This window comes from Onychomys torridus, chromosome 4, assembly GCF_903995425.1.
Source record: "Onychomys torridus chromosome 4, mOncTor1.1, whole genome shotgun sequence".
Taxonomy (NCBI): domain Eukaryota; kingdom Metazoa; phylum Chordata; class Mammalia; order Rodentia; family Cricetidae; genus Onychomys; species Onychomys torridus.
Window position 1 is genome coordinate 136,390,404 of NC_050446.1, and position 18,962 is coordinate 136,409,365.

Here is an 18,962-nt window from a genome sequence, read left to right on the forward strand (position 1 = left end):
GACTCTAAAGCCCAATCAAGGTCTCTTACTTTCTTGTATTAACCCACTGGCCTATCTGGCACTATGAGTCTTTTACCCAACTTGCATCTTCTGACTACATACACATGGGTCATTTAATAAGCACTAGAGCACAGAATTTCAGGCTGAGTTAGAGAAGAAAGGCATCTGTAACAGCTTGGATTGCCTCAGTAATGTTTATATTACTGGAAAGCTATCAAGCTCACAATGACAGAAAAATTCTAATTTTCTCTTGAAAGTGCAAATTTTATGTTTATCAAGAAATCTCAATTGTTTTTCTTAAGACTCACATCATTTGTATTGGAGACCATGCTTGCCAAACACTGAGTCTGACAGCTGCAGGAGACATCCCACAAGATGTACAACTTCCCCATAGTAAAGTGACATAGGCATGCACCTGAGAGCTAAGCCTAATAAAAGCAGCATGTACATTTTGTTCAAGGACATTAACAGTTTTTAATTACACCTATCTTCTCTGCTGCATGTGCATGCACATGTCTGCTATGGCGTGGGGATGTAGAGGTCAGAGGGCAACTGGCAGTAGTCACTTATCTCTTTTCACCATACAGGTTTGAAGGATCAAATTCAGGCTACTAGGCTTGGCAGCAAACACTCATCCACTGAGCCATCTTCCTTGGCTCCAAAGATATTCTAAAGGGAAATGTGTATTTTACAAACCCAGTCCTCAGTGGGAGCACAGGGTCCCTTATATATGGGTGCACAAATCAGCTGTCAGGAAAACTCATTATGTTGGTTTATTATTTCAGAAAGTTTTGACCACTCAATTTCAAGGCAGGTTTCAGGAATCCCATAGAAGCTCACAAAAAGAACTTTAGCTTTGTGCCATTTGTACTAGTTAAGATAATGGTGGATAGGACAAGACAGTCAGTAGCAGCATCCACAATCTTCCTTCCATCCTAGATGCTCCAAAACAACCTCCAAATTCCCTTCCCATTTCCCGACTCAGCAAAACATCATTACCATTGCAAAGGAGAAATTAAGCAAAACCCACTCTCCCCAAATATTAAAATATCGGAGTGTGGTACATGACCTTTTACCCACTCTCATCTGAAGATTCAACAACCACTATTCTAAGTACTATGCACTAAAGATGTCTACAGCCACAGCCATAGAACTAACTTCTTAGCTCTCAGTAGGGGCTACTTTGAAATGTGACATATGGCCATGATGAAGTTCCTGCACTCATGCCACAGCAAGTCAGAAAACCAGTCATGACTCTTAATACAAGTGCACATGCACATTTTGCCCTACTTGATGCACCCTGTTTCCAAACTTCAGTTTTCCTTGAAATAATATTCAAAACTATTTTATTTTAGACAGACTCTCATGTAGTCCAGACTGTCCTCCAGCTCCCTATGTAGCTAAGTATAACTCTGACTTCAAATACACCTGCCTCTGCCTCCTGAGTGTTGGGATGCTGAAAAGACTGGCATGCTTCACCTGATGCTTATACGATGCTGGGGGTGAGCCCAGGGCTTGAGCACTCTACTGAATACCAACAAGAGTCCTTTAGTGTCCCAAAATTTAATTTCAAAGTAATTCTAACTTGTTAGAAATTCTATCCAGTGCTGTAATAAAGAATATTTGGCTCTAACTCAGAATTTATTAATTCTGACAGGTTAGGCCAGTTTATCATAACTTATACTTTCTATTATTAAAGATCTTTTATATGGAAAATCTCTGTTAAGTAAATGGGACTTAAAAGATGCTAACCTTGTTTATAAAACATGAAAGATGCCAGGCAGTGGTGGTGCACACCTTTCATCCCAGCACTCAGGAGGCAGAGCCAGGCAGATCTCTGTGAGTTCGAGGCCAGCCTGGGCTACAGAGTGAGTTCCAGGAAAGTCGCAAAGCTACACAGAGAAACCCTGTCTTGAAAAACAAAACAAACAAACAAACAAACAAACAAACAAACAAACAAAAAACGCTGCAAGGCCTGGTGCTTGTCACTGAGCCCCAAAGTCTGCAACTGCCAAAACTTTCTATCACATGTGCTGATGCTTGGGCCCAGGAAAGAAAATTAAGAAACCCAGTTTTTATTTCTCTCAGTGTCTGCTGCTCAGCAATACAAATGTTATTTACCAAATTACATGTTATTAACTTATTCTGGTTAGGTGAAAGAAAACGAGAAAAAGTTATGAGGAAATCATACAAAAAGCCAGGAGGTGGTGGCACATGCCTCTAATCCCAGCAGTTGGAAGGCAGAAGCAGGCAGAACTCTGAGTTTGAGGTCAGCCTGGGTCTACAGAGTAAGTACTAGGGCAGCCAAGGCTACAGAGAAACCATGCCTCAAAAATCAACAAAACAAAATAACCAACAAAAATATCCTTTACAGTTCTTACTGTGGAGACCAAACACTTGTCAAGACAAAAACCACTTTGAGGACTGATGTGGCAGCTAGGTTCCAAGTGCCTCTCTGTATCCCACAGATTTGCTCCTTCCAGCTTCTAGTAAGAAAGTATAGGCTTTTAAGTTTGGTGGCAATTCAGGAAGGAAATTTCAACTCCTCTCATGGTAGCCAGGAACTAGAAACTGTAAGAGTAGCACTACCTTGTTTGGGGCAGGGCGCCAAGTCCTTAACAGGGTGGGCTCCCTCCTGCCTCTTTCACATTCCCAGAGACAGTGGGGCTCTGGATAGGTACCATTGCTCTAAGGGTACCACCAGATTACTCTGCATTTGCCATTCATTTCTTATGCTTATCAGGAAACCCAGTACCCACACTATATTCATAGACTGACTACTCAACAATATGTGCACATGCACAAGACTTAGAGAACACTTTTTTTTAGCCTACAAGCAAAGGACATGGGAGTCCCCAGGACCTGGAGCTAATATTCACTTCCACAGCCCCAGATAAAGGTAAGTTATACCACCTTATGTCCCACTGTCTACAATAAAAGTATATTACATCCTATGGTAAATGCAAAGGGCTGGTCAAACACAATCCTGGTGCCTTTCCCATGCAGACATCACTAGCTGAACGTGGCATTATCCTAAGTGTCATGGAAATGGCAATTCCTAACTCACTTCTCTTGGAGGAACATGAACTGAATGAAAGCACATTCAATGTCACAAGAAAATAATTTGTTCCATACCTTTCCCCAAAGCAAGAAACTGGTTGAGACAATAAAAATAGTTCAAACATACTGTCTCATAGTATAAAGGTGATCTGTTTTCTAGATGTTTAGAGTCAACTATACTTCCAACTCACTTCAACAATAAGAGCACCCTTTTCAAGACAGGGTCTCTGTGTAGTGCTGGCTGTCCGAGAACTTGCTCTGTAGTCCAGGCTGGCCCCGAACTCAAAAATCCACCTGACTCCACATCCTGAGAGCTGGGATCAAAGGCGTGTGCCGCCTCACCTGGCAATAAGAACACTCTTAAGGAGGCATAGGCAGGCTAGCTAGCCTAGTCTACATAGCGATTAACAGGATAGCCACATAGTGAGACCTTGTTGCAAAAAAAACAAAAACAAAAGAAACCAAAACGAGCATTTTTAATTGTCATGAACAATGGATAATTGGATCCACAGATTAAAGCTATTTGCACAGCACTAAGGTATCACATGCTCTTTTTATTGTCACTGAGAATTATATTCACACTTTTTCAGAAGCTAGGTGATAGTGATGTACCACTCAAAGTAGAAACAGATGGAAGAAACCAGTCATTGTGAGATAAACAAATTTACAAAAAGCATAAACATTACTTTTCTCACAAAGTGGTCTTAGACTTAGAAATTAGTTCCCACAAAATATTTGTTAACATAAGGGTAGATGAGTTTAAGTATTTTAAAAATGAATAAAAGGTTTAAATGTATCAGTTGTAAAATCAAACAATCAGAATCAACAAGCCTAAATCAAAAGTTCTTTCATGTCACCAGGGATTTTTGAGTATAAAGACCCCAGAGTTTGGTTTGAAAATGGCTGGTATGGGGACTGAGCACAGAGCTCCCATACTTGCTGTCTACCTGCACCCTTTCTATCTAGACTGGATTCACAAGGGCAATAACTGGACCCAATCTTTACCCCATCTCCTTCCCTCCTCATTGAGGTTCGGTTATTACTCTGAGGAGGCTGTAAGGTTTGGGAAACTCAAGTCAGAAGCGGTTACTTCAGCCGTAATCTTCCTTTCCTTCTTTGAGATTAGTAGGGGACAATGCATGTTTTTTTTCCCCCCTTTCTTTTTTTTTTAAATTGGGGGGGGTAAGGATAACAAAGTATGGCACTGATAAAGGAGTTCTAACAGTGTTTCCTGTATTATCTTTTACAGATCCACACACAGCTGAACTCCATTCTCAAGCCAGTTAAGAGCAACAACACCCAATACTTACTCAACATTAACACAAGTTAAAAAAAAAAAACAGGTAACAAGAAGGCTGTGTCTCCCTTTTTCTCTTTCCGCTCTCTTCCCTCCACTGCAGTTTCTGTCTCTCTGTCCCTCTGTCCCTCCCTCCCTCCCCCACTTTCTCTCCCAATAAAGTCTAAGAGGTTTAAAAAAAAAAAAAAAAAAGCTGTGTCGATCCAAAAGACATAATTTTCTTTAGTTACATTCTAATAAATCCTGATGGTCCCTGGCTATCAGGCTTCTCAGGGGATAGCTCTCTAGATATAGGCTCTGAATTCCTGCTCCAGTCCCAATAAACAGTATTTTCTATCCTCAACAATCAGAGCAAGGATTCCCTTGAAAGACATTTGGGTGTTAGAGTTAGCCAAGTAGGCTTAGGTAGAGGCTCAGGAAGAACCAACTATGAAAAGGAACCTTCAAGCCTTCAGTCCTGGCTGCAAATTGTGGACTTTGCACTGGGCTATTACCTCCTTTCTGAAGTGGGGCCGACACAGGCCAAGTTTCCTAAAATCCTTCCTGAAGCCCTACCTGGTCAGACATCAAATCAGCACCCCACTTGGCAAATGTGCAACAGATGGTCAATATCACACACCAAAATCCCAAGTGTCCACATTTCCTGTATGATTTAGGGTCATATTTAACCAAGAGCATCATATTGTGATGCCTGATCTCATGCCGGGGGAAACTGTTTCCCTTTGATTTAGCAGACTAATGTAAGAGTGTACACAGTCATTTTGTCACAAAAGGTAACTAGTATGAATTTCAAGACATCAACCTTTGAGCAGGTTCCACAATACTTGAAATGAACACTGACAAATAGCTACACAGTGAGTGCCACACACATCTGTGCTTCTCAACACTCAAAACAGCTATAACATGGGCTATTTGCAGTGTTTCTGTACTGTTTTACTTTGTTTTTCTGTACTGTTTCAAGATTTTTTTTCCTGTATAAATATTATCCTTAAAAAAAATTATGAGGCTGGAGAGATAGTAGTACTAAATGCTGTTCCAGAGAGTCAGGGTTTGATAACCAGCACCCACATGGCAACTCATAACCATCTGTAACTCCAGTTCCAGGGGATCAGTTACCCTCTTCTGACATCTGAGGGCACCAGGCGCACATGTGGCATACAGACATACATACAGGCAAAACAACCATAAGCATAAAATAAATTATTTAAAAATTTTTATCTATTTTTGTTTTTAATTTTGTGTATGTATATTTGTACGTGTACAAGTACAGGTGCCTGTGGAGGCCAGAGGTGTCAAATTCCTGAAGCTGAAGTTATATGCTGCTGTGAGCTGCCTGGCCTGGGTGCTGGGAACTGACTGAACTCAGGTCCTCTGGAAGAGCAGTACATGCTCTTAATATGAGACATCTCTCCAGCCCATTCTCTTGACCCAACCACAATAAAGCCACCTTCATTTTGGAAAAACCTGGCTTACCTTTTCATGGTATATTACATATCACTTAAGTTTCTATCAGCACATGAAAAACATATCCCTAGCACTTACACATTTGACACACAAGAAGTATATGTCCTACAAATAGTGCAGAAGATAATCAACACCTAGGGATAAATTGACACAAGCATAGAATCATTCTTTTTAAAAATGTATCTGCCACCTGTATGCAGGTGCCCAAAGGACCAGAAGAGGGCATAGACTTCTCCAGCTCTCATGGAGCTGGAGTTACAAGTGTTTGTGAGCCCTCCAGATGACACAGATGCTTGGGAACCAAACTCTGGTTCTCTAGAAGAGAAACAGAAGCTCTAGAACAATTTCTCTAGAAGACAAACAAAACAGCTGAGCCATCATCTCTCTAGCCTCCAGAATTATTCTTTAAAAGTATGTACAAATGCCTACTAACCTTCCCTTATCAACTTCTCAAACTGACTGCTCAGAAAATAAACTAAAGCCTGGTCAACATAGTCTGTCTCACAGGTGAGCTCGCACACTCAGAACAAATGAGCACACCTCAGACTTTGGGCTTTGACCTCCTCTTTCCTAAGAGCACACTATCACTGTTCATCATAACCTTTGTAACTGAATCAACACACATCATTTGATACAATCATAGGAACTAATGGGCTTTATCTATATAGGACCCAGTCATCTAAGTAAGGTTCAAAAAACACTCCGTTTCAGAATTTCTTAGTTGGGACTTAAGCATGAGAAGCATCCTAAGACATGGAACACTGTACAGGGATCTAAGAGCAACCAGAAACAGGCTGGTTTACATATCGAATCTTTGTTTTTCAAGAGCCAAACAGAAGCCACCTAGCATCGTAGTACAGGTGTACAACATGGTAAAACATGTCCTGCTGATAGATGTGTAAAGCCTGGCACAGTACCCATATGCTGAGAAATCATTCCTCGAGCTGCTCAGTACTGGCTCAGGAATTAAGACTCTTGAGCCTATTAAGGCAGTTCCTACCAGAGGTCCAGAGAGCTTTACTGACAATAGAAAATTCCTGCGAATGACCATTCCACAGGAAGACATATCTCCTCACCTTCAAGACCTATCTGGACTCTCGGCCCCCTCGCACATGTTCTCAGCAAGCCATTGTGATGCTACACATGCCCTGAGTGCCAAGGAGGAAAGTGCTGGTCATGGGTGCTGGCAGGGGTAATCAATTGCACAACCTTTTTTGTGTTCTGTTTCTCATCTGTACACAACTGAGTTTGCCGACAGAACCTCCAGTTAATCAAGTATAACAATGAGCCTCCTTTTGTGGAAAAATTAAACAATACATAGCACTCTGAATCAAAACCAGGGCCTCTTACTCAAGTCACTTAAGATCAAGCTACATTAACACGCACCTGGTCACCAACATTGGTAAAGAGGTAATAAGAGCCTGAGGCAACGCCCAGGCCCTAAGTCACACACGAGACTGGGGCTAGATCTTCACCCCAAACCCCCGCTCCCCAAGATATCTGCTCGTACACCCGCGAACCCACGCCCAGGCCCAGTCACGTCCCATCACAAGTGTTTTACCACAAGTGCCGAGGACGTGAGGCCGCGGCCGACTGGGCCAGCAAATCGGACTGCACTCAGAGGGTTTCACAGCCTCCCAGGCCCGGATCAGCCTGGACCACACAATTCAACCAGACGCAGACCGCCGCCCGCCCGGCCTCGCGCGCTCTTCCGCGACCCCTGTCCAGGGCCGGAAAGGGCCCAGCGGGCCGCGACGCCATTTTCTCGGAGCGATAACGCCGCTCGCAGGAATTGGGCTGCGGGCATAGCACCGCTCCGCCTAGTCCGGATTCCAAGCGCCTTTGAGGTCTACAAGGTTCCCGGCCTCCTTCGCTGCAGAGTCACTTACCGCGGCCAACCGGATCCCGCAGCCATTTCCAGAGCCGCCACGGAACTAGAGCGGAGGCCAGTGAGATTGCCGGCCTAGAGCGGCAGGCCGCACAGCAAGCGGAAGAAATCAACCGGCCACAGAGACGCAGCGAGGATAGAGCGGCTATGCCGTCCTGACCGCACGCATGCGCCACCGCTGCTACCCAGGTTCCCTGGAGCGCCCGCCTGGTCTGTGTCCTAGACACGCTTGACAGATTCCCGCGTCCGAACCAAGGGGCTAAACTGGAAGTCAATGCCACTAAGAGATTCCTCGGGCTATCCTGGGGCAGTACTCTGCCCGGCATTTCAAAAGCTTTAGAGAGCCGGGCTGTGGTGGCCCACACCTTTAATCCCAGCACTCAGGAGGCAGAGCTACACAGAGAAACCCTGTCTCGAGCCCCTCCCCGCCTGCCCGCAAAGCTTTAGAAACCCTCTGTATCAGCGGGGATAGGTGCTTCGGAGTGAACCTGCGTCCGATTCCGTTGGGGGAGGAGCCAAGAAGGAAAAGACCTCCAAAGCCCTTCCTCGGACGCACTGCTCACTTGGACTCTGGCAGGGTATGCGGGGCACAGAGGGGCGTCCGCCCAGCAGGAATTCCCTGGGACTTGACCCTGCTTCACTCAGAACTAGAAACACCCCTGTCCCGTGACCATTTCTTCCTAAATACCAAGGAGCCAGGACTCAATGCCTGGGTGTACGTGAATACGAGGGTCGGGGAACCCCCCACCAAAAAAAACATTAAGAATTTGCCCCTAGTGCTACCTAGAGTGACATTCCTTCACTGTGCCCTAAATACTTAAGGAAACCGGAGATGGGTCGCTACTCCCTTGCAGCACCATGAACACTAACTAGCCACTTGCCCTGAGAGCAGTTAGTAGAGCGCTCAGTTTTGCTCCATACAGCCAGGTTCTAATAATATACGTGTGCACATAGGCACATCACTTGGAAGCCAGTCTTCAGCTCCTAATTTCAGCCTCTTCTAATAACAAACACGTTCGTGCCGTCTAGTATAGCCTCACCCACACTGCGGAGACTTCTAATGCTCTATCCAGAAGCCCAGGGCTTAAGCAGGTTACATGCCAACTCCTGGGGCTTCCAGTGGAGTAGGAAGCTGCTTCTGCTTCCCTTGGTGAGATCCTTCATGACCACCTTTCTGACTCTTGTCCAGGAGTCTACTCTTGACTTCTCACCTCTGACCTTGAGTTGAAGGGGATTGCTCTACCCTCAGACACAGAACTAGACAGGGTTGAATCTAGGTTGAAATGGTGAGTGTGTGCAAGCTGCTGAATGGGGGTGCTCACATCACAGGCAAAAGTGGAAGGCCCAGGTATTAAAGAACAGGAAGGAAGCATGGAGAACTCACACCAAGAACCAAGAGGACAGAAAAACCAAGCTCATGTGGTGGCTGCAGGTTCAGTGAACCACCCTGCATTGTGCCAGAGTGGTCATCTATGGGACACTATGTGCTCACTGTCCTTTACTTGCTGGCATTTCCAATAGGAACACCTTCCTTGGTGAAAAAAATCTGTAGTTTGAGTGTTTTTAAGTTGGACTCTATTAACTGAATAATTCTTCCTGTTTTTTAAAAGTAAAAACCAGAAGACAGAAGAACAGTCACCAGTTAAGATCTTGTTCCCAATCTCAAGCATCCACATAACAAGCTGGCATCCTGGCAAATGTCTGTAACCCTGGCTCCAAGATGGGGGTTGGGGGGGTGAAGATGGGAGTATCCCACAGCTTGCTGGCTTCGAGCCTAAAAGGACAATGGACACCACCCATCACACATAAGCGTGTACACAAACTTAAAAAAGGGGGGGGGGGATTTAGCTCAGTGGTAGAGGGCTTGCCTAGCAAGCACAAGGCCCTCCCTAGGTTCGGTCCTCAGCTCAAAAAAAAAAAAAAAGGTTGGGGGGAGCCAGGGGGTTGGTGGCACACTCTCTTAATCCTAGCAGGTAGGCAGCAGAAGCAGGATCTCTGTAAGTTCCAGGACAGAGAAACCCTGGGGGGGGGGGGGGGGGAGATAGCAGGGCTATTACCAACACTGACTACCCGAGTTTGATCGATCCCCAGGGTCCACATGGCAAAAAGAGAGAACCACACTCCAAGATGTCCTCTGATAACATCCACAACAGATGCCATGGCAACACATACAATAAAGTGTAATACAAAAAGTTAAATAAAGTCCTTTGGATGATGCCACTTACAATTCTGCGCTGAAACTCCCGTCCAAAATTTCAAGACCCTGAAGATATTCAGCAGACACTAGAAACTTGGTAGGCAGGACCACTTTCCAACTCAGCCCATGCCTGTGACCAAATTCTCATATGGCTGAGGAGGCAGAAGGATGGCAAGTTTCAGACAAGCACAGACTACCCACCACAGCAAGATCTTGTCTCAAACAATATGAGAGCCAGACACAAGTGCCTGGACCCAAAGCACTGCTGGCCCTCCAGACGGGCACCTATAAACTGTTGAGGCGATGTGTGGACCCTGAAACTAGTCAGGGTTCAAAAGGAGGGATGAGGCAGGGGGAAGTAAGGTAAACCAAGCTGGTTTGGCCTGCTTCCTCTTGTCCCCTGCTCTCTGAACTACACCCTAGCTGACAGGTCATACACAAGGGCAGTGCTATGCATCTACACCTGTGGCACACTCTCATCACCAGTAGTCTAACTAAACAAGTGTACAGACCGGTAACTATGACAAAACTCCTATTCTAGAGACAGAATGCAGACTCCCAGAAGAGAAGCCTAGCACAGCCCTCCCTCACAGGAGGTATAGATAGGAGAGGGCTGGGTGCATGACTCCTACCCAGGATGCCAACATTCATAGATGCTCAAGTCCTTTATATAAATTGATTTATTTCCTTAGAACATACACACATAAGTCTCTGGATGACTTAGATATAACGTAAATGCCACATAAATGTTATGCTGCATTGTCTAGGGAATAAGGACAAGAAACAATACTGTAATTGTTCAGTGTAGATGTACAACCCCCTCCCCATGTGTGCATGTCTTTATATACATACACATGTACACACACACACACACACACACACACACACAATCTATCAATGTAGTCTAGTCATCCTTGAACTCAAGATTCTTCTGCTTCAGCCTCCCAAATGTTAACATTACAAGCTTGTACCGCCAAGCCTGGTTCCAGAGCATTTCTGATCCTAAGCTAGCTGAGTCTACAGGTACAGAATATGCAGATACACTGGTCACTAAGGGGAGGGATGAGGCATGCAAGGATGATGTGTTTTCTTATTTCTAAGAAAAGCTTAAATCACTGGGTGTTTTTTATTTTGCTTTTTGAGAAACTGATAAATCCTATATAAAACCAACTGGAGAGATAGTTCAGTGGTTATAAGATCACTTGCTGCTCTTACAGAGGACTTAAGTTCCCAGCATCCCAAAGGAGGCAAACTACCCTTAACTCCAATTCCGGGGATTCACTACCCTCTTGTGGGCACCAGGCACCCACTGCATGTACACATACATGCAAGCTGAACACTCACTCATACACAGGAAATAAAAATTTTTAAAAATCTAAAAAACAAAAACCAACAGTTAGTTCATTTTATTATCTGCAGTGCTGGGGATTGAACCCAGAGCCACACAGGACATGCTAGGCATGAGTGATCTGGCAGTCCCAACAGCTAAACTGAGATACATTTACTTGCACAGCAACAATCAAATCCCCAGGTGCTTGGCACAAAGCAGAACAGAGTAAGACAGAAGTCTCTGTTCCTCTTTAGAGAAAACAGCAGGTTCCAATTTGCAGCAGATCTTTACCTGGCAGTGCTACGTCCATACACAGCTGAGAACCAGCACCACCAGCCGCCATAGTACAGAGCATAGGGAAATGGGAGAACAGAAAAGCCCCCAAAAACAATCCAGACTTTGTAGTCAGGTCTGACATTCATATTATTAGCATTAAAGAGGCCGAGGCAGGAAGACAGAGAGTTCCAGGCTAACTTTAGTTACATAGTGAAGCACTGTCTTTAAACCAAAAAATCAGGGCTGGAGAGATGGCCCAGTGGTTAAGAGCACTGGCTGCTCTTCCAGAGGACCAGGGTTCAATTCCCAGCACCCACATGGCAGCTCAAAACTGTAATTCCAGTTCCAGGAGATCTGACACCTTCACCCCAATGCACATAAAATAAAGTTTAAAAATATTAAAAAAAAAAAAAATCAGACAGGCAGTGGTGGCACACGCCTTTAATCCCAGCATTGGGGAGGCAGAAGAAGGTGGATCTAAGTTCTAGGCCAACCTGGTCTACAGAGTGAGTTCCAGGACAGTCAGAGCTACAGAGAAACCCTGTCTCAAAAAAACCAAAAATAAATAAATATTAAAACAAACAAAACAAAAAACAGCAAAAAAAAGCTACAACAAAAGAAACACCAAAGCGTGCGCACGCATGCGTGCGTGCATTACAAACTAATGCGTCCATAGAACATAATCTGTGCAAATCCACCTATAGAAGGTAAAAGGTTAAAGATAATCTTTTTTTTTTTCAGATTTATTTTATGTATGTAAGTGTTCTGCCTGCATGTAGGTATGAGCACCATGTGTATTGCCTAGGACCCCAAATAAGTCAGAAGAAGGTGTCAGATCCCCTGGAACTGAAAGGAAAAGTGACACATACAAAAGTTACCTCCTTCCAACAGGGAAAAAAAATTTTTTTTTGAGGAGTAAATGTGAAGCTGTTTGTTTTGCAGATCTTATCTATAGAAGCCAAGGGCTCCCAGAATGCCAGGGTTTATATTTTTTTGTTGACAGTAAAAGAAAAGTATCCTCAGAAACAATGTGGTTCTGGCCACGCCTGGTGGTACATACCTTTAATTCCAGAATTTGGAAAGCAGAGGCAGGATGGTCTCTGAGTTCAAGGGTAGCCTGGTCTACACAGTTAGATCCTGTCTCAAAGCTGGCATCCTGGCATCTAAACATTCACCTACTGGAAGTATTCTGTATTCTAGCCACAAAATGCTTTTCCCTCTTTAAAACAACAACAAAAAACCCCAAAAAACAAAACTCTGTGATATTTGATTATTTATTCAGTGCTGGGGATTGAATCCACTATAGATGTGTCTGTGCTAGATGTACCACTGAGCTACCACCTCAGACCCTTGATAGTGTTCTTTCAAATTTTATTTAAGCATTTTTATTATTATGGTATGCATACATCACACCACCATCACAGGTGTGCAATCTTCTCTCCTTCCACCTTTACATGGTCCCAGGGTCTAGAACAAAGGCCATCAGGTTTACAGCATCATGCAGCAAGCACAAATACTTTTAGCCTGTTAGGCTACCTACCTCACCCACCAGTTCTTCCAACCCTTATACTTCTAGTTTCTCTCTCTAGAACTAACTACTACTCTCTGTAGACCAGGCTGACCTCGAACTCAGAGATCCTCCTGTCTCTGCCTCCTAAGTGCTGGGATTAAAGGTTTGTACCACCATTGCCAGGCTTGAGAACTGCTATTCTTTCACAGTGAAACAATTTCAAATCGCTGCCTTGGCTTGAAGAACAGTGGTACCTTTCACTACAGGGTAGCCCCTCCTACCTCAGGACCAAACCTTAAGGCATCCATCTCTCCCCCAGGTCCACCTCTTACATACAGGAAACTTGGCTAGTTAATGAATCCACCAGGCTGATGACATTTCTGTCAACTTGGCAACTGTCCCAGATTGTAGCCAGTGTGGCTGTCTCTGGACACACCCACTTATTTCCTACTCTCCTACATCCTTAGTACCATTGCACACAGGTCTTCACCGCTCTGCTCCACTATCCTATCTGTTCCACATACTGTAGAAACACACCTCTTCTCTGGATCTACTCTTTTCACCTGGTCCCCAGAACCTTCCCATACGTATCTCAAGTTCAAAAGTATTTCAAAGACTAACACACAGAGAGTGGCTCACAGGCACCAGAAGATAGCTCAGTGAGAGCATGTGAGGCTCCAAGCAGAGGCACCTGAGTTCTAATCCTACCACCTACACAAAAGTCAGTCATAAACATGTGCCTGTAACCTCAGCACTGTGTGTGGGTGGTAGTAAAGGGGTAGGATTGCTGGGGCTTGCTGGCTACCAGCCTAGCTTCAGGTTTAGTGAGGTCTTGTCTTGAAGAAATAAGGTAGAGTGACAGAAAACACAGGCCTTGTCCTCTGGCCTTTATGCACACCTGGGTGTACCCATCCCCAAAGAAATAACGAAATGAGTTACCGTGTTCAAACCCTCTCCCCTTTGCCAGTATTCATCCTGGGGAAGGACCTAAGTACTAGTCATGCATTTATTTCCACATCTACTCAACAGATTCATATAAAGTACCTAAAATGTGCTGAATATTTTTATTAACTGAGATGCCCAATACACAAGGAACCTTCCTTTCCTTTGTGTGTGTGTTCGTGTCTGTGTGAAGATGCATCTGTGAACTCAGGCAGGTAGAAAGCTAAAGGTTAATGTTGGGTCTTCCTCAATCTCTATCTTACTTTTGAGAATTACATGCCTCATTGAATCTGGATCTCACCAGTACAGGTAGGTGGGCTTGCCAGGAAGCCTCAGGGATTCTTATGTCTGCCTCCTAGCACTGGAGTTACCCACAGAAGCCCCAGTGTCTGTCTTTTTACCTAGGGTCAGCCTCAGGCCTCTATGTTTGTGCAGCGAGCGCTTTACCGACTGAGCCATCTCCCCAGCACAGTGAACCTTTATGTTTTCAGGGAATCATGATGTAAGGCATTGGCAACATGGAATAGAGTGTCGGAAGCCAAGGGGGAAAAAAAAGATACAGTTCATTTCTTTTTTCTTTGAGGCAAGGTCTCTCTATATAACCCTGGATGACCTAGAACTCACTATGTAGGGGGGTTGAGAGATGGTTCAGTGGTTAAGAGCACTGTTTTTCCTGAGGACCCAGATTCAATTCCCAGCACCCACATGGCAGCTCACACCTGTCTGGAACTCTAGTTCCAGGGCTTCTGACACCTTCACACAACAAAACACCAATGCACATAAAATAAAGAGAAATCTTTAAAAAAAAAAAAAGGTGAACTCACTATGTAGATTGGGCTGGCCTCAAATTCCTCTGCCTCCAAGAGCTAAGATTAAAGACATGCGCTACCATGCTTATGTGTGAGTGTTTTGCCTGCATCTGTATGTATGCGTACCATATGCATGAATAGTGCTCATGAGGGTCAAAAGAGGGAGCCCCGAGCCGGGCGGTGGTGGCACACACCTTTAATCTCAGCACTCGGATCTCTGAGTTCAAGGCCAGCCTAGTCTACAAAGCAAGTTCCAGGACAGCCAGGACTCTGTTACACAGAGAAACCTTCTCTCAGGAGGGGCCAGGGTGGGGCCCAATCCCCTGAAATGGGAGTTACAGGCAGTTAAGTGCCCTTAACTGCTGAGCCACCTTTCTAGCTCCAGAACCCAGTTTCTCAAACTGTGAGTTGCAGTCCTATATGGGGTTGCATAACTGAAATGGGGAGATAGATCATGAAAAATTTGGCAACAGTTATGGGTTTCTACGCATATAACAAATAAATCAAAATCAAACACATAATGGCCCTGAGGTATTTCTAGCAAGGTCTACCTATGTTGCACTGATCAACTGCTGTCTTGGTTCTTTTTAAAAGATTTATCACCGGGGCGGTGGTGGCACACACCTTTAATCCCAGCACTCAGGAGGCAGAACCAGGCGGATCTCTGTGAGTTCGAGGCCAGCCTGGGCTACAGAGTGAATTCCAGAACAGGCTCCAAAGCTACACAGAGAAACCCTGTCTCGAGAAAAACGAAAGATTTATCATTATTTTTAAATTATATGCATGTGTCTGTGCACATGGGTGCAGATACCTGCAGAGTTTAGAAGAGGATGTCAGATCCCCTAAAGCTGGAGTTACATGTGGTTATAAGCCACCAGATGTGGGGGCTGGGAATCAAACTATCCAGCAACAGCAGCAAGAACTGAGCTATTTCTCTGGGCCCTGAAGTCTTGGTTCTGAATATAAAACATGCATACTTTATATGCCATTAAACACCTATAAATGCACCTTGCTCATATTTAAGACTACTGCTTTTTATGAAATGCAGGGTTTTTGCTTTCTTTCTTTTTTCTTTTTCTTTTTTTTTGGTTTTTCAAGATAGGGTTTCTCGATGTTGTTTTGGTGCCTGTCCTGAATCTCACTCACTCTGTATACCAGGCTGGCCTCGAACTCAGAGATCCATCTGCCTCTGCCTGCCTCCCCAGTCTGGGATTAAAGGTGTGTGCCACCACCAACCAGCTGCAGTGTTTTTGCTTTGCGGTTCGCTTATGCTCTTACAAAAAGATAACAGAACCCAGATGTAGCACTGTACACCTTTAATCCTAGTACTTGGGAGACAGAGGCAGGCAGATTTCAAGCCTGTCTAAAAAACAAAACAAAACAAATGTAATAGTTTTTAATTTTGAAAACACTCTCCTCCAGTCATTCTTCAGCATTTGAGTTTGCATGTCCAACTAGTAACTTTGGATGGTGTTTTAGGATATCAATTTTAAAAATTGCTGTTGGTTGGATTTACTGACTTGAGTTTTGCCAATAAATAGATCAGGACTGAGATGTAGTTAGCTGGCAGACTGCTTGCCTAGTATGCACTAAGCTCTGAGTTCAATCTCCAGCACCTCATAAACTGAATGTAGTGGCATAAATCTATGTTGTGGAATAGAATATTTATTTAACTATGTAAAGATGTGTTGCTATTTTACCTTGCCTGACTAAGAAACCTTATTGGACTAATAAAGAAGCTGAACAGCAATAGGTAGGCAGAAGGGGAATAGGCAGAGCTGGCGGGTAGAAAGGGGAGGCCATCCAGACATGGAAGAAGCAGGAAAGTAGGCTGGACAGTATGCAGATGAGGTAAATGAGACTCGGGGCAGCACACAGATTAATACAAATGAGTTAATTTAAGTTTTTTAAAAAAAAAAAAAAAATCTATCTAGAAACAAGCCTAAGCTAAGGCCATGCATTCACAATTAATAAATCTTGGTGTCATGGATTGGGAGCTGGTGATCCAAGAAAGCCTGCTACTAATCTATAATTCCGGCACTTGAGGTAGAGGCAGGAGATCATAAATTCACTGTCATTCTTGCCTACACATAAATTTAAAGTCAGCACAGACTACAACAAGACCTTGTCTTCCAAAAAATAAAATTCCAGGCTGGACTAAGGGGCTCAGGACACTTATTCTTCTTTCAGAAGAGGTGTTTGGCTCTTACAACCTCTGCTCCAAGGGTTCTGACAACCTCTTCTGTCATGCTCAGGCATGCACACACAAAAATAAATCGCGCCAGGCAGTGGTGGCACATGCCTGTAATCCCAGCACTGGAGAGGCAGAGGCAGGTGGATCTCTGTGAGTTCGAGGCCAGCCTGGGCTACAGAGCTAGTTCCAGGACAGCCTCCAAAGCTACAGAGAAACCCTGTCTCAAAAAAAAAAAAAAAAAAAAAGAAAGAAAGAAAGAAAGAAAGAAAAGAAAAAGAAAATAAATCATGGGGGAATATTCATTCAGATTTTTTTGATACAGGGTTTCTCTAGGTAGCCCTGGCTGACCTTGAACTTAAGCACTGAGACTAAAAGCCTGTTGTTCCACCTCACCCAGCCAAATTGCTTTGTATTTTTTTAAAAAGACTTGCCAGGCGTAGTGGGATGTCTCTTTAATTCAGCACTCAAAATCAAAAGGCAGAGGCAGGCAGGCAGATCTCTGTCAGTTCCTGACCATCCTGGTCTACAGAACAAGTCCTTGAGTTCCAAAACAACCAGGGATACACAGAGAAACTCTATCTGGAAAATAATTATAAAAATAAAATTAAAAAAAAAAAAAAAAAAACCACAAACAAACTGCCAGGCGGTGGTGGCGCACTCCTTTAATCCCAGCACTCGGGAGGCAGAGCCAGGCAGATCTCTGTGAGTTCGAGGCCAGCCTGGGCAACAGAGTGAGTTCCAGGAAAAGCACAAAGCTACAAAAAGAAACCCTGTCTCGAACCCCTCCCCGCCCCCCAAAAAAGTTACTTTCCCTAGACTCCTTTCTTTTTTCCTGTTTAAAGTCACAGCTTGTTGTGCTCTGTCTTCTTTGTTTTTGCGAGACAAGGTTTCTCTGTGTAACAGCCCTGGTAACTGTCTGGGAACTCACTTTGTAGACCAGGCTGGCCTCGAACTCAGAGATGGACCTGCCTCTGCCTCCCAAGTGCTGGGACTAAAGGTTTGTGCCACCATCACCTGGCTAACTCAGTTTAATTTTAAGCAAGCAAACTCAACTACCTCAACGCAAGCTGCCCAACATTCCTCCCAGAAACTTTCCAGAATTATTTACATTGCAATGACTCAATTCACATTCTCCTCTGGTGGACAATAAACACATTAACATGCAAATACCTATTTACCAACTACAGCCAGACAGTTTTCTAGGGCCTCCAGCTACCCCCAGCATTTACCGCAAGCTCTTAGGACCCATCCCAAGGCAAGTAGTTACCACAATTCCCAGCACTTGAGGATCCCTTCTCCAGCGGCAGGGATCCCCTCCGCTGGCGTCTCGAGCAGGGCCCCCCACCGTACGCAGCTAAGAGTGGGGACACTCTGTGAGCGCCTACAAGTAGGAAGCCCCTCTGTGCCCGGGGGTAGGGAGTCCCCACCGTGAGCGCTTCTGAAGCATGGATCCGCTCCGTTCCGTGAGTGCCTTAGAAGCAGGGAGTCACTTCCGTGCATGCTCCCATCCCTGAGAGCCCCAACACTAAGGAGTCACCTTCGAGAGTGCCCAGAAACGAGGCGTCCCTGCCCAGGGAACAGGAGTCTCGGATGTCCGCTCTCGAGCTCTAGGCAGCGCTGTTCTGACGCTGATCTGGCCTCGATTATAACGTCCGCCGAGCAAAATCCTAGGCGCTCGCTTACGTCCGGAGGCCTTGCCTTTGGGACTAGAGCCCGGAAGACTGCAAGACGGAGAATGCCCTCCCTTTCTCGCGCATCCCTACGTTCCCACACACCTGAATCCCTCCCCCAGCTTCGCACACACACAAAAAGAAAAGAGCTAAGACCTTTGCCTCGAACTCAGTCTACACGTCTCCATCCCCGTGCTAGCACTCAGTACGCAGACGCCCCCGCAGCAGCCATCTTGCGCAGAAAATACATAGGCCTTTTGACTCTCGCGCCAACCCGTAGAGCTAGGGCGAAGAGTTATGCGCAAGAGCGGAAGTCGAAGTCCAA

At 44.8% G+C, this 18,962-nt stretch overlaps 1 protein-coding gene across 6 annotated transcripts in view; it reads right to left on the reverse strand.

The window, feature by feature from the left end:
* The window catches only part of Dido1 (death inducer-obliterator 1), a 57,721-nt gene extending 38,785 nt beyond the window's left edge, over positions 1–18,936 (reverse strand). For 3 of the 6 annotated variants that reach the window (XM_036184840.1, XM_036184841.1, XM_036184836.1), the window contains exon 1: positions 7,711–7,827. The gene's annotated coding sequence lies outside the window, so the exon portion shown is untranslated. The other 3 variants (XM_036184837.1, XM_036184839.1, XM_036184842.1) reach the window with 3 other exon arrangements.
* Between the last annotated feature and the right edge of the window lie 26 nt (positions 18,937–18,962).